The sequence below is a fragment of the Saccoglossus kowalevskii genome, chromosome 1 (genome assembly GCF_978046115.1).
Source record: "Saccoglossus kowalevskii chromosome 1, keSacKowa6.1, whole genome shotgun sequence".
NCBI lineage: Eukaryota > Metazoa > Hemichordata > Enteropneusta > Harrimaniidae > Saccoglossus > Saccoglossus kowalevskii.
In genome coordinates, this window is record NC_140641.1 from 26,586,469 (window position 1) to 26,600,813 (window position 14,345).

Sequence of the window (14,345 nt, forward strand, 5' to 3'; positions counted from 1 at the left end):
AATGTTTGTGATTTTATTATTGTTACACATTGCTTATTTTTGTTACTTTATTGTATATAATCTTATAGCTGAAGACTGAATTTGCTCAGTTTGTGACAACTAGAAAATTGAGAACGAAAAAAAATATCTTCTCATTTGTAATCTATACAATAAGAAACAAAAAAAAATCATGATTAAAATATTAAATACAATAAAATCAACTTTAGGACAGATGGTGAACACCTAACAGGTATACTAAAAAGTTAAAATGACAAAACAATCATTGAGCTAGGAACATTCGTCCACATCTGATTCAGGGCACGATAAGAAAAAAAATCCTAAAATGCCAAATGCCTAAACCAACCACCAAATATTTTTTTTTTTTGCTTTACATTCACTTGTTTGTGATTTTATTATTGTTACACTTTGCTGGTTTTTTGTTGCTTCGTTGTATTTCCAACCAAGATCCCACGCATGAATACGGTTTCAATTTTAATTGTTATTGTGCAAATTAGATGGTTGGATATTGACATCATGGTCAGTTTACCACCTCAGTTATCACATCGTGCTTTGTAAATATTTGAAAAGCTCAGTGGTCACAGATAGCGTTTCAACACACGCACGCACTCTTTCGAAGGGGGAACTAGCCATGTTGTGTACGGCCGCAGTGAGTTGAATTGAAAAGCCCGCTTCAAGTTGTGTACGTAGAGTAATAGATTATTATACATTATATTAGACATAATCATAATCGCAATCAAGAAGCAGATCTTTCGTCACCGATAAAATAGCTACTTATTGCTGACCCGTGTTTACCATGTTGTTAGGACAATTTGATTCATGGCATTATTCAGGAGTTATGGAACGCGATCAGACCCCATTACAACAATATCACGCGTCGTGCGTTACTTCAATAATAACACCCAGCTGATTTGAAGACTATATAGTTGTGTCTTCAATTATTATTTCAAAGGCGAATATCTTTCACGTATACACTTATAAACATTACAAACGGTAACATCGGTGTAAAAGTATTTATTTCGAGAGCAAGTCAACACTGTTCATAATGAAAGAATCGACAAAAATGGCAAAATAAAAGAAATATCTAATCATTCGAACTACAACGTGCATACATACATACAGTATTTTGAGGATCGTCGATTGATATTACGCCATATTGCAAGTGATACTATTATGAATGAAAGTGTTGACGAAATGTAATGTGCACGCACGCATTCCTCGTCCACCGGTGCCCCAGTCACGTCAAACAGTCGATTTACGAAAGTGTAAACAATGCGGTCAGGATATTATACATGTAATTGTATAGTGGAATCCGTCTAATGGATAAGCGAGTGCTCTCTGTACATCTTGGGAATAATCAAAACTTAGCGCATTTTATTTAACATGAATTAGCATACAACGTGTATGGTATGCGTACGTGCTTACCGTCAAAGAACGAACTACGCAACATCTCTATAATATTAAACAATGTCATCCATTCTCTCCAGTATAACTAATTATTTTAAATTATTGGTGTCCCACTTTTCGACAGTCACCCTTTATGAAATCGTTGATGACCGACATGTCGTCACATCAGTTTAACGTGGAAATACACTCTTGGTCAATCCCAAGTAAAACAGCTTTTGATTGAGGGATCAAATAAGCAGTAAGTTTTGGAGTGAAAACAAGAAGTACATGTATATCGCAAAAATCCGTTTATCTGTGTGTACGAATTATTCAGAACGTGGTCAATCGAATCATGAATGATGGGCGGGGTAATGATTGGTAAAAACATAATCGAGTATAATTTATAAGCGGAGTCTGAATTTGTCAATGGTATACGTATAGTATATTATATGTACAGTGATTCAGTAGTTTGATGGTAAAAAAATAGTAAATTTAATATTAAAATATGTATAATTTCGAAATTTGGATAATATGGAGATGTCTAGTAATGCTGTTCTGATTTTTTTGGGTGAGACACAAATTCAATGGACTGATCATTATTAATTAATTAATGCATGAATACCTACTCAATGATTTTCAAATCGGAAAACCAATTCATTCATAAAAATGTGTTCTATCGACAGTTTCCAATCGTAAAGTAATTAACAGATATACTAAAATGTTGTCCTTCATCTTGTGGGTAGAAATGTCGTGTTCATGTCCACATGTTCTTGCAAGGAGCGTAGTTTAAGTATTATGTCAGGATTGTTCTTGTTGGAATTTGAGTCCACGAATTCATCAATCGGTTGTTTTGCTGAGGCGTACAGTCTCTGAGTCGATGTCTCGATGATGATCGGCTAGATGTCCCGTTTCAAAGTATTCAATTTGGCGAGCTAGTAACTTCCATTGTTTCTCTGTAGCGAAGCCTGTTACCTCAATGGTTAATTTTTTTCGTCGTTGATCGTTGATCGTGGAAATTCGAATCTGGTGGTGAGGTTAGTTGAGTGATTTCTTTTGCCAGGCTGTGAAGGATGTCATCGTAATTTGTGAAGAATCATAGTGCTTCATTTAATTTGGTTTCGAGCCATTGGAAGAGAAATTCGTTTTTTGAAGCATCCGCTATGGCTTTCAGTGTTTCGAGACTGGTTCTGTCGTTTAAATGGGTCAACACTAAAAAAGCGAAATATTGAATATGGTTGTATTTAATACATTCTGTTGCGCATTCAAGCGGGGTCAGCCCCTTGTCATTTGACCATTCAAATGTAACGTTCGTTCTTGCCTCTTCTAGAATTTCGAAATCGTGGATATTCGAAATCATGTTTAAAAAAACGACGAATGATAGTTTGCTGAGTACTGCCATTTCATTAGTGAAGAGAGAATGAACTGAATAGTCTTGATTTTCAGTCGGTTTTCCAGTCGTTGTAAAATAAACCTTCAAAAATGATACAAAAACGATCAGAGTAACTGAATGGTGTCAGGTCAGGAATCTTTAGCGCGTATGTGAAGACACTATATAACTACGCAAGACGTCACTGTGATGAGAAAAGTGATGAGAAGGAAGCGCTAATCCAAATTAACGCTAATCCAAATTAACGCTACTGTAATGAGTAAATCAATTGTAGCACTTGGATGGTAGCTGTGGAATGCCATTACACTCTGTGGGGGTGTGCCTTTTCAGAAAAGTGAATTGGTGATGGACAAGAACCATACTGATTCACGTTGACCGAATCAAGTTGACCCCGTGTTTCCAGTCCTGTTATCATTATCCCATACACGCAGGTATAGGGGTAATGCTTTCAACTTGAAACCCTATCCCTCAGGCTGTTTGCGAGTGTTCATGTTTTAGATAACATAAATATACAAATACACCAACATCTGTTGTTTATCATCTACGTGGGAGGTCTATTTCACATTAGGAACACTTATGACGAGCGATTTATAAGTAATCCTATGCGCTCACACTTAATCTTGTGATTGAGTTCAAACTGGCATTCACGGACAGTGCTTCGGAATAATACACATCGCTCGTATCAAACACCGTTGATATTCGCGGGTGGAACGCATTGGGCCACTTTCTGTCTGAAATACCCTTACCACGAAGACTATTTTGACTCGTACGGTAGTCATGTCACAGAATTTAAGAGATTTCTCGTACGTGGATCTACAATCATCAAATACTTTGATTTCAAGCAATGTGTAGCCAATACGTCATGTATGACTCGTTGTGTAGATATCCATGAGATGACCTTTCACAGAAGGTCAAACTTGGTCTACCGCCTTTGAATCTTCGGCAAGAAGGCGAGGACATATCTTCTTCGCCAAGGGAAAAACGAAAATCGCTACGTTACACCGTAAACTCATTCCGTGTGATGATTATGTATGTCAAAAGTTATTCTGTGAAATGATCAGGTAATTATATATTTTAACTCATCGTAGCGTAGTCCACCATTTTTGAAAAAAACAAACTGTACGTCGATCAACCGATTTTGCATACTTTGCATTTTAGCGGGGTTTATTACCGCAGTTTTACGGGGTGACTATTGGTTTTTAATATTATTCTCTCTCTCTCTTTTTTTCTTCTACGACAGATGAGCGATTCTGATTGGAGCGATGGAATAAAAAAAATGTACAGACTGCTTGACTCATTGAAAGGATGTAAGAAATGTAAAAATGAACATGTATATATAGAATGAATTATTATTTATTGTTCACTGTTTACTATTATTGACGTTTCCCTTTTCTGTGTTTTTAATCGAATCGTTTATGTACTCGTATTTTTTCGTGTCGTTAAAAATAATTTACTCAAACAAGATGTAGACTATAAAAAGTAGTGTTATTTTTGTGTATTGTGTTCGATGCATTTGAATAGTTACAGAAGCGCTATGAAAACAAATGGCGCCCTATATCAGTCGTTAGTGGCGTACTTTTCATTAACTGCCATTTCCGGTGAAAGTGGATCACTGTTGTATGCATCCGCCAACAGATTTTGTATCATTCAACTATAAGTTAATTGGTACATTGGTATTGTTTATTTGAAATTAAACCCTAATATCTGGTTTAGCTATAGAAAGACGTTTTAGTGCTTGCTTCGAATTAATATGTACGATTCATGGGTGGACTATTTGTGCCAACTTACTGTTGCGCCTTGATCAGTATACAAGTCCCTCGTGGAAAATTGAGATGCGTCCGAAGTGAAAAATCTGATGTCTACCTGTACTTTATTTGAAATGTCTATATAAAAAGTGCCTGTGGTGGTTCAAGACAACTGAATTGTATCAGATGAACACTTAGTGAAAGGTTTGGTTCCTGTCTGGGGAAAGCAACCCTCAGCAGAACGAACGTTCGCCGACTCTGAAGTTAGCGGGTTGCCGCGTCGGAAGATTCCAAGATGGCAACACACCAGTGATGTAATTAACCAAGGACTGACAACTCGGCGGCAAATAGGGAGCCAGCAGCAGCGGTGGTCAATCGTATGTATCAATAAAACTTCTGTTCTATGAAGTCACATTGAAGTGCATCGGACATTGCATCCATTGATAGCGGCAGTATGATAACGCCCATATCAATTTTATTCACATACTGATTTAACTTTGGGTGGTCGCTATTCGTTGATTCTGTGAAACCCACGTCATCTATTATGCTCATCGGCAGTGTTGTCGAACTATATATTACAACTTACAAGGAGAAGCTTGATATACATCTGTGACCTTATTATCACGCTGACTACCGTTAAAGAATATTACTGTTAGCAGTTACGGTGTATTGTCACACTATTGTTAAATATTACTGTTAGCAGTTACGGGGTATTGTCACACTACTGTTAAATATTACTGTTAGCAGTTACGGTGTATTGTCACACTACTGTTAAATATTACTGTTACCAGTTACGGTGTATTGTCACACTACTGTTAAATATTACTGTTAGCAGTTACGGTGTATTGTCACACTACTGTTAAATATTACTGTTACCAGTTACGGTGTATTGTCACACTACTGTTAAATATTACTGTTACCAGTTACGGTGTATTGTCACACTATTGTTAAATATTACTGTTAGCAGTTACGGGGTATTGTCACACTACTGTTAAATATTACTGTTAGCAGTTACGGTGTATTGTCACACTACTGTTAAATATTACTGTTACCAGTTACGGTGTATTGTCACACTACTGTTAAATATTACTGTTACCAGTTACGGTGTATTGTCACACTACTGTTAAATATTACTGTTACCAGTTACGGTGTATTGTCACACTATTGTTAAATATTACTGTTAGCAGTTACGGGGTATTGTCACACTACTGTTAAATATTACTGTTAGCAGTTACGGTGTATTGTCACACTACTGTTAAATATTACTGTTACCAGTTACGGTGTATTGTCACACTACTGTTAAATATTACTGTTACCAGTTACAGTGTATTGTCACACCATTGTTAAATATTATTGATAGCATTTATGATGTATTATCGTTACACTACTGTTGAACATTACTATAAGTGATTACGGTGCATTGCTTGGCCTTACTTGTGGGGATTGCTGTGCATGATAATTATTGCATTACTGTTAGTACATTTTTATTAGAACTTTGTTGGTCAGAGATTGTTACACATTGTAAGGAACTACATAATTGTTAACTTTTACTGTTGACTTACTGATTCACTTTCACTGTAATGATCAGTAATATAGTGTAGTTGTTAGGGATCATTAGTAGGTATCCAGGATTTATTTGTGCACGTGCATTAGTTAGGGAGTTTAATCTTTTGGATATATCAAGTTATGACACTTAATGAGAGGAGTGTAACTTCATTTATTGAGTATTGAATAGAAGTTCATGTTGTCTTTAAACAGATACCTGTGTTAGTGTGTTTGTTGTTCTCCCCTAAGACTCTTACTTGTACTGCGTAGGTATACCAACTACGAATTCCGCGAGCCCAGTGGAAATTGCGTGGTCAACTAGTTCGGACACTGTATTTATTTTGTGTATGGACTCGTGCCGGGTGAGTCCAGGCTACAAAAATTGGCGCCAAAACGTGGGGCTTGGAATTCTGTTTCGCTCTCGTGTGTTGGTATCGTACAAGTGGAAATTAGGGAGAGGGCAACAAGTGTGTACACATTTTGCTCTGTTCCGGGGTTAAAGGCATTTGCGATCTGGCGGTGGACGGTACTGGAGCTGCATGGTGCTTATGTTGGCAGACTTCCTGCAAACCAAGTGCTTCTTTATTTGAAGAAAGCGAATTTCAAGAGTAGCAGTGGTGATTGGTTCAGCATATTAATTAAGGTAGGAACAATTACAGAAATTTGTGTGTGTGAGAGGGAGATTGCTCCTTCACTGTGTGTATGTGTAGTATTATGGCTGAGCACGTGGATGATAGCATGCCAGAGATTAGTGGGCCAATGGTCACTCCTACAAGTGGGGCAGTTCCAAAGCGTGCAGAAGGGGTCTGGTCAGAGCCTACTGGGGTTTTTCCCTCAAGAAAAGGTAGAGGGCGTGGTCAGTACTGGGCAACTTTAGATAGATGGGGAACTACTGAGCCCCTGGGGGTCTTGAGAGACGTTCAGCTCCCATCTATGCATCCGGAACATGCAACCCGTGCCGCTGATGAAAGCCACAAAACCGGTTTTGATGTTCGTGTGACACCTAAGACGTATCGCGGTCGTTCTTTTTCTCCATCGAGCAGTTCTAGATCTCGTAGTCGGTCTCGGGAATTGGGCGATAGGCGAAATACTAGTGAGGATGGGTTGAAGGACACTCCTCATATTCCCCAGAACCCATCAGTCATAGGCAGAGAAGCTAATGCGTCATTATACAGGGGAACGCAGAGACCATGCAGTGAGAATGGCAATGAATATTACACTGCCAGGGACAACTTGCATGGCCCAGCAAATTACGGCTATGATCAAAACGTTATGCAATTGCATCCAGGTTGGGCTGCAGGCATGTACCAGTCTCCAAGGTTGGATACATTTTCAGGAGACCCATCTAGAAAAGGGGATGCTGAATTTGAGATATGGAAAGACCATGTGGAGGTCTTGTTGGAATCGGGAACATACCCTCACAGCATACTTCTGCCAGCAGTAAGACGGTCATTGAAGGGGCGTGCAGCATGGAAACTTGAAACACTACCACGTGATGCATCCGTAAAAGAAATCATAAATAAACTTGAGAGCAGTTTTGGGGAGATGGAAAAAGGCCCTGTTTTATTAGAACGCTTTTATCGAGACAGTCGCCAGAAAGAGGGAGAGACTATAGCAGAATTTGCTGACAGACTTGAAAGGAGCATCCATATTGTTAAAAGGCGGGGAGGTATAAAAGAATCAGCAGTTGATGAAGCCCTGAGGACTGTATTCTGGCAAAATATTCGAGAGGACAGAGTTGTTGATATCGCTCGACCAATGAAAGCACTGTGTACTACATTTGAAGAAATGAAGAGGCATGTAATGAGTGCTGAACAGGAGGTGAAAGATAGAACAACAATGAGTAGTACGTATAAAAGGTCAGCCACTGGACGAGCACTAACAGTACTTCCTGATGAAGAGACCAATACTGGACCAGACACAGAGGTAATGAAAATGATGAAACTGTGTGTTGAGGGTATGGTAACAGTTACAGAAACCCTGAAGAAACTGGAACTGGAGAGTCGTCGACAAAACGAACAGATTCAGAAACTAGAACAGACTGGAGCAGGCGTGACCCCAAGTGAGATTGATCACTCACAATCACATGATGATCACAAGACTAGGTCATGGAGATGCTACAATTGTGGACTCGAAGGCCACATCGCACGCGAGTGTTCTGAGCCCAAGAAAGCCCCCATTCGCTGCTACAATTGCAAGGAAGAAGGCCATAAGTCAAATAAATGTCCAAAACCCAAACAAAACACAAAAGAAAGATCTCAGGACCAATCGAGGTCTGCCCAATCAAGAAAGCAAGTCAAGAATGAAAATCGATGTGTCATGGTACAAACGCGCAGAGGACATTTGGTTGGAGATCCAGAAGAAGAGGAAATGTTTGTAGAAGGTATAACTTGCTGTTGTCTGGTCGATACAGGTTCACAGGTTACAACCATTTGCAAGAACTTTTATGATCAGCACTTGTCAAAACTGCCAATCCGGGCCATAGAAGAACAATTAACTGTGACAGGAGCCAATGGACAGCCAGTGCCTTTCCTTGGGTTTATTGAAGTGCGAATGTCATTCCCTAGACATGTCTTTGGAGATACACAAGAAAGTATCATTCCAGCGTTGGTGGTGGGAAATGATGACTATAACAGAGAGGTACCAGTGACGGTGGGAACCAATTTATTGGGTCTATACAAAGCTAAGCCATATACTGGAGGAAAAGGGAAAGCACGTTATATGCGCATTTCAGCCGTGATGCAGAAAGCTTTTCAAAGACTGGATGATCGTGACAAGTTTGTTGGCGTTCGAGGTGACATTGGTAATGTGCATGCTATGACAAAACATCCTGTTCAAATGGAACCACAGCATGCTATGATTATGTGGGGTCGTACTAAAAAGGGTCCGCCTGGTGATCAATTTGTTGTGGCCGTAGAACCTCGTCCAATGAAGACTGGCGGTGTTGTGATTAAACCAACAACAGCAGTGTTGAAGTGTATGCAAGGCAAATCTCGAGTGCCAGTCTGTCTCCATAATACGTCCACGCGACGAATCACAATCAGACCCGGACAGTTGTTAGCAAGGGCATATGCAGTCACATGGATTGGAAAACCTGATGAACTGGATTCAGAATTGCAAAAACAACTACAGAACCAACCACCAGTGACGCTGCGAGCAACCAGAAGGATATCAATCCATCCCGGGATTGAGTTTGATATGTCAGAATCACCCATAACAGAAACACAAATGCAGCAGGTTCATCAGCTACTGGAAAACAAATCATCTGTCTTTTCTAGACATGACAATGATTTGGGACATTGTACAGAAGAACAACATCACATTAGGTTGATGAGCAATGAACCGATCAGAGAGCGACACCGGAGGATTCCACCTGGAATGTATGAGGAAGCTCGACAGGTCTTGCGTGGTATGTTAGAGAGTAATGTGATCAGAGAATCACATAGCCCTTGGGCTGCACCAGTTGTTCTTGTCCGCAAACGTGACAATAAGCTGAGATTGTGCATCGATTATCGAAAGTTAAATGAGAGAACAATCAGAGATTCTTATCCGCTCCCTCGTATCGAAGAGAGTTTGGATGTGCTTAATGGTGCTCGATGGTTTTCATCCATTGACCTAAAGGCGGGGTACTGGCAATTGGATATGGCACCCGAAGATATTGAAAAGACGGCATTTGTAACCCCACTAGGACATTATGAGTGTCTGCGTATGAGTATGGGATTGACTGGTAGCCCTGCCACTTTCCAAAGGTGTATGGAGAAGTGTTTGGGGGACTTAAATTTCAACATTTGTTTGGTATATCTTGACGATATAATTGTGTTTAGCAAGACCTTTGATGAACATCTGAAAAGATTGAAGATGGTACTTGACAGATTGGAAGAGAAGGGGCTTAAGATTAAAGCTAGTAAATGTCAGTTGTTGCAACAACAGGTTAAGTATTTGGGCCATATAGTTTCAGAAGATGGGGTTGGCACAGACCCAGAGAAGACAAGAGCGCTCAAGGAATGGCGAATACCTACAAATATTAGGGAAGTCCGTAGGTTTCTTGGTTTTGCTGGGTATTTTCGACGTTTTGTGAAAGGGTATGCGGGAATTGTCAAACCGCTCACTGACTTAACTGCTGGGTTGCCGACAAGAAGACGAAGGAGTAGTAAGAAAGCCCAGAAGGTTAAGCTGCCGGAATTTGTGTGGACTGAAGCCTGTCAAACAGCTTTTGATACCATAATTGACAAGTTAACTAGTGCCCCAATCCTGGCCTATGCGGATTACACTCAGCCTTTCGAGTTGCATACAGATGCTAGCTTTATAGGGTTGGGGGCTGTATTGTACCAGGGACATGGTAAAGACAAGAAGGTGATCATGTATGCTAGTCGTGCACTATCGCGCAGTGAGCAAAATTATCCTGCTCATAAGCTTGAATTTTTGGCCTTAAAATGGGCAGTTACTCAAAAGATGCACGATTATTTGTATGGGAATGAGTTTGTTGTATTAACAGACAACAACCCCCTTACATATGTAAACACCACTGCCAAATTGGACGCCACTGGACATAGGTGGTTGGCTGCTTTGAGTGCATATAATTTCAAGTTGGTTTATAGATCTGGTAAAAAGAACGGAGATGCTGATGGCCTCTCAAGGATGCCTCACGCTGTTGACCAGGGTATTATTGAAGAGACTAGAGGGGAAGTACAGATGTCAGCTGGGGACATGCAGGCATTTTGCCAAGCTCACAAAGTTGCTGGTAATCCATGGGTTGAGGCTATGAGCCACGCCATAACTGCTGTGCCTGAATGTCTGGATGAACCTCCAATATGGCCTGAGAAGCATGCATTGCCTCCAGTGACTATGCAGGAATGGAAATTCTTGCAGGAACGCGATCCTGAGATAGAAAGATTAAGGTGGTATGCAAAACAAAATGAAGCACCGCGCCCGGAAACCACCAAACATGAGACACCGTCTGTCAGAAAAGGACTGCGGGAATGGAAACGTCTATGTTTTCGATGGAACGTATTGCATCGTACCAGACTAGATAAAGATGGTAACACTTATTACCAACTGGTTGTACCTTCGGAATACCGTGGTGTAGCATTAAAGGGAACACATGATGATGTTGGCCACCTAGGTAAAGACAGGGTGTTGGAATTATTGCAATCAAGGTTTTATTGGCCAGATATGTATCGTGATGTGCAACAAAAGATAGAAACCTGTCCAAGATGTAATGCACGAAAACTACACACTGAACAACAAGTCAAAGCCCCGTTAGTAAATATCAAAACTACACAACCACTGGAGTTGGTATGTATTGATTATCTTTCCATAGAAGACTATAAGAAAGGTGGTGCTAATAGTGTTCTTGTTATAACAGATCACTTTACCCGATATGCTGTTGCTATTGTGACTACTTCTCAGAAGGCCAAACAGACAGCTGATCATTTGTTAAATCACTTTCTAGTTCATTATGGCTTTCCGGAAAAGTTGCATTCAGATCAGGGCAGGGAGTTTGAATCTAAATTAATCAAGCGTCTATGTCAACATGTTGGTGTACAGAAAACGAGAAGCTCTCCCTACCACCCACAGGGCAACGGGAAATGTGAACGGTTTAATCGCACCTTGTTAGACATGTTGGGCACTCTTCCTCCAGAGAAGAAGGCTGATTGGAAGAAGTATGTCGCACCACTTGTACATGCGTACAATTGCACTGAGAATAGTAGCACTGGGTATACTCCTTATTTCCTTATGTATGGAAGGCAACCAAGGTTACCAATTGACATTTACTTAGGTTTACAACCAGAAAAAACAATTACAAGTAGCTACAGTGAATACGCTGACAAATTGAGGGAAAGATTAGCCACAGCATATGAGTTAGCTAGCGCTAAGTCCACACAAAAGGCTGCACAGAACAAGAAAAGATATGATCGCGGAGCTAAGGATGCTGTCCTTAGACCTGGTGACAGAGTGTTGGTTAAGAATGTTAGTGTGCGTGGAAAACATAAAATCGCGGATCGCTGGGATCCTCAACCTTACCGGGTAGAGAGGAGACTCAATCCCGATGTTCCTGTATATGTGGTTGTATCAGAAGGACGTGGCGGGAGGAGGACACTTCACCGCAACTTATTGTTGCCATGTAGTACACTGCCAATTCCATATCTGGCCCATCAAAGAGAAATTCCTCGGGTACAACATCCACAAAGGGCAACAATGCCAGACACTGTTGATATGGTTGAGGATGACTCGCATTCAGTCTCTGACTCTGATGAAGAAGATGATGGGATATTTGTTGCAGAACCGGTCGTACATGGAACTCATCCTGTGACGGTAACCCATTCTGAATCTCTACAGGTGGAAGACGTATTGAGTATAGAATCTTCTGAAAAAGCCCACGGAAGCAAGAATTCATTATTGGAAATTTCTAGTCCTATTATAGATGACTCGTCTGACGTTCCTTCTAGGGGGGAAACCTTGAGTCTTGATTCCCCCTTGGCCATAGATGAGTCAGTGTCTCCAAATCAGCAGGAGGACACTGAAGCATCAGAAGGAGATGTATCTGCCAGTAATGTAGGTGACAAAGAAACAGTTGATGGAAGTGAACGGTCAGCTAACACACCAGAAAACTTCAGTAGAAATCCGGAAGTGAATGAGGATGAAATTACAGAAGAAAACCTGATAGAAAGTGATCAGAGTAGTAATGAAGCAATTTGCGAAGAAACTGATATGCCAAGAAGATCAACACGAACTCGGAGACCCCCACTCCGTTATGGGTATGATCAATACTGTTTTGCGAAGAAGGTTTCACTGAATAGAGACCAGGAGATATCAAGTGCGATCATAACCTTAATCAGGAATAAGAATGAAGAGAAAATGAACAAGATTAGCTGCAATGCATAACTCGTGCAGCTCACCAATTACCTTCTATACTGTATCCAGATGAAATCGGAAATGGTACCAGGGATTGCGCAACACTGATTAGAAGCACATTGCTTATCTTGTGGAAGTGAATATTTGTACCTTCTTTCCAGTGTTGAATTGGTTACAGATGACTAGAATATATGATCTTGTTTTTCAATAAACTATATATGACTAAGTATTTAGGGTACAAAACACCTGTCTCAACCTTGACAGACATATGTTATGAAATGGGATTTGAATGAATTTGTTGAAGGATTGTATGTTGGGTTGTATGAATATAATCAGTGGAGTGTATCAGTATACGATAGGTGTGTGAGAGAGTACTAACGGGGACAGTTGTCGTTCCCTTCTTTTCTTCTTATTGCTGCAGGAGATGCTACATGAGCTGCCTTGTTGTGAACTCATACTGGACAAGACCGTCTACTGTAGCTTGGCATCTATGTGGCAACAGTCGCTGGCATCCCGCTTTGGTGCAAGTGGTGTGGCTGCTGGGTCAGAGCTTAATGTGACACAATATTTCATGTGAACTGGAACTGTGAGGTACTTGGTTTACCCCACAGCGAAGGTGACGCATGTAAGGATGGTACTGTTTTGATGAACTATTTGTATTGTTATCCAATTGTCACACATTTGTATGTGGTGTTACGGCTGAGGCAGCCTTCTCTGTGCCAGGGGAAAGATGTAGACTATAAAAAGTAGTGTTATTTTTGTGTATTGTGTTCGATGCATTTGAATAGTTACAGAAGCGCTATGAAAACAAATGGCGCCCTATATCAGTCGTTAGTGGCGTACTTTTCATTAACTGCCATTTCCGGTGAAAGTGGATCACTGTTGTATGCATCCGCCAACAGATTTTGTATCATTCAACTATAAGTTAATTGGTACATTGGTATTGTTTATTTGAAATTAAACCCTAATATCTGGTTTAGCTATAGAAAGACGTTTTAGTGCTTGCTTCGAATTAATATGTACGATTCATGGGTGGACTATTTGTGCCAACTTACTGTTGCGCCTTGATCAGTATACAAGTCCCTCGTGGAAAATTGAGATGCGTCCGAAGTGAAAAATCTGATGTCTACCTGTACTTTATTTGAAATGTCTATATAAAAAGTGCCTGTGGTGGTTCAAGACAACTGAATTGTATCAGATGAACACTTAGTGAAAGGTTTGGTTCCTGTCTGGGGAAAGCAACCCTCAGCAGAACGAACGTTCGCCGACTCTGAAGTTAGCGGGTTGCCGCGTCGGAAGATTCCAAGATGGCAACACACCAGTGATGTAATTAACCAAGGACTGACAACTCGGCGGCAAATAGGGAGCCAGCAGCAGCGGTGGTCAATCGTATGTATCAATAAAACTTCTGTTCTATGAAGTCACATTGA

General features: G+C 40.5%; 1 long non-coding RNA gene across 1 annotated transcript; it reads left to right on the forward strand.

The window, feature by feature from the left end:
* Positions 1–5,661: 5,661 nt before the first annotated feature.
* LOC146750804 (uncharacterized) lies at positions 5,662–14,076 on the forward strand. The gene is made up of 2 exons (XR_014929683.1): positions 5,662–6,703; positions 13,337–14,076. It is a non-coding gene; the product is annotated as an uncharacterized LOC146750804 (long non-coding RNA).
* Positions 14,077–14,345: the final 269 nt, after the last annotated feature.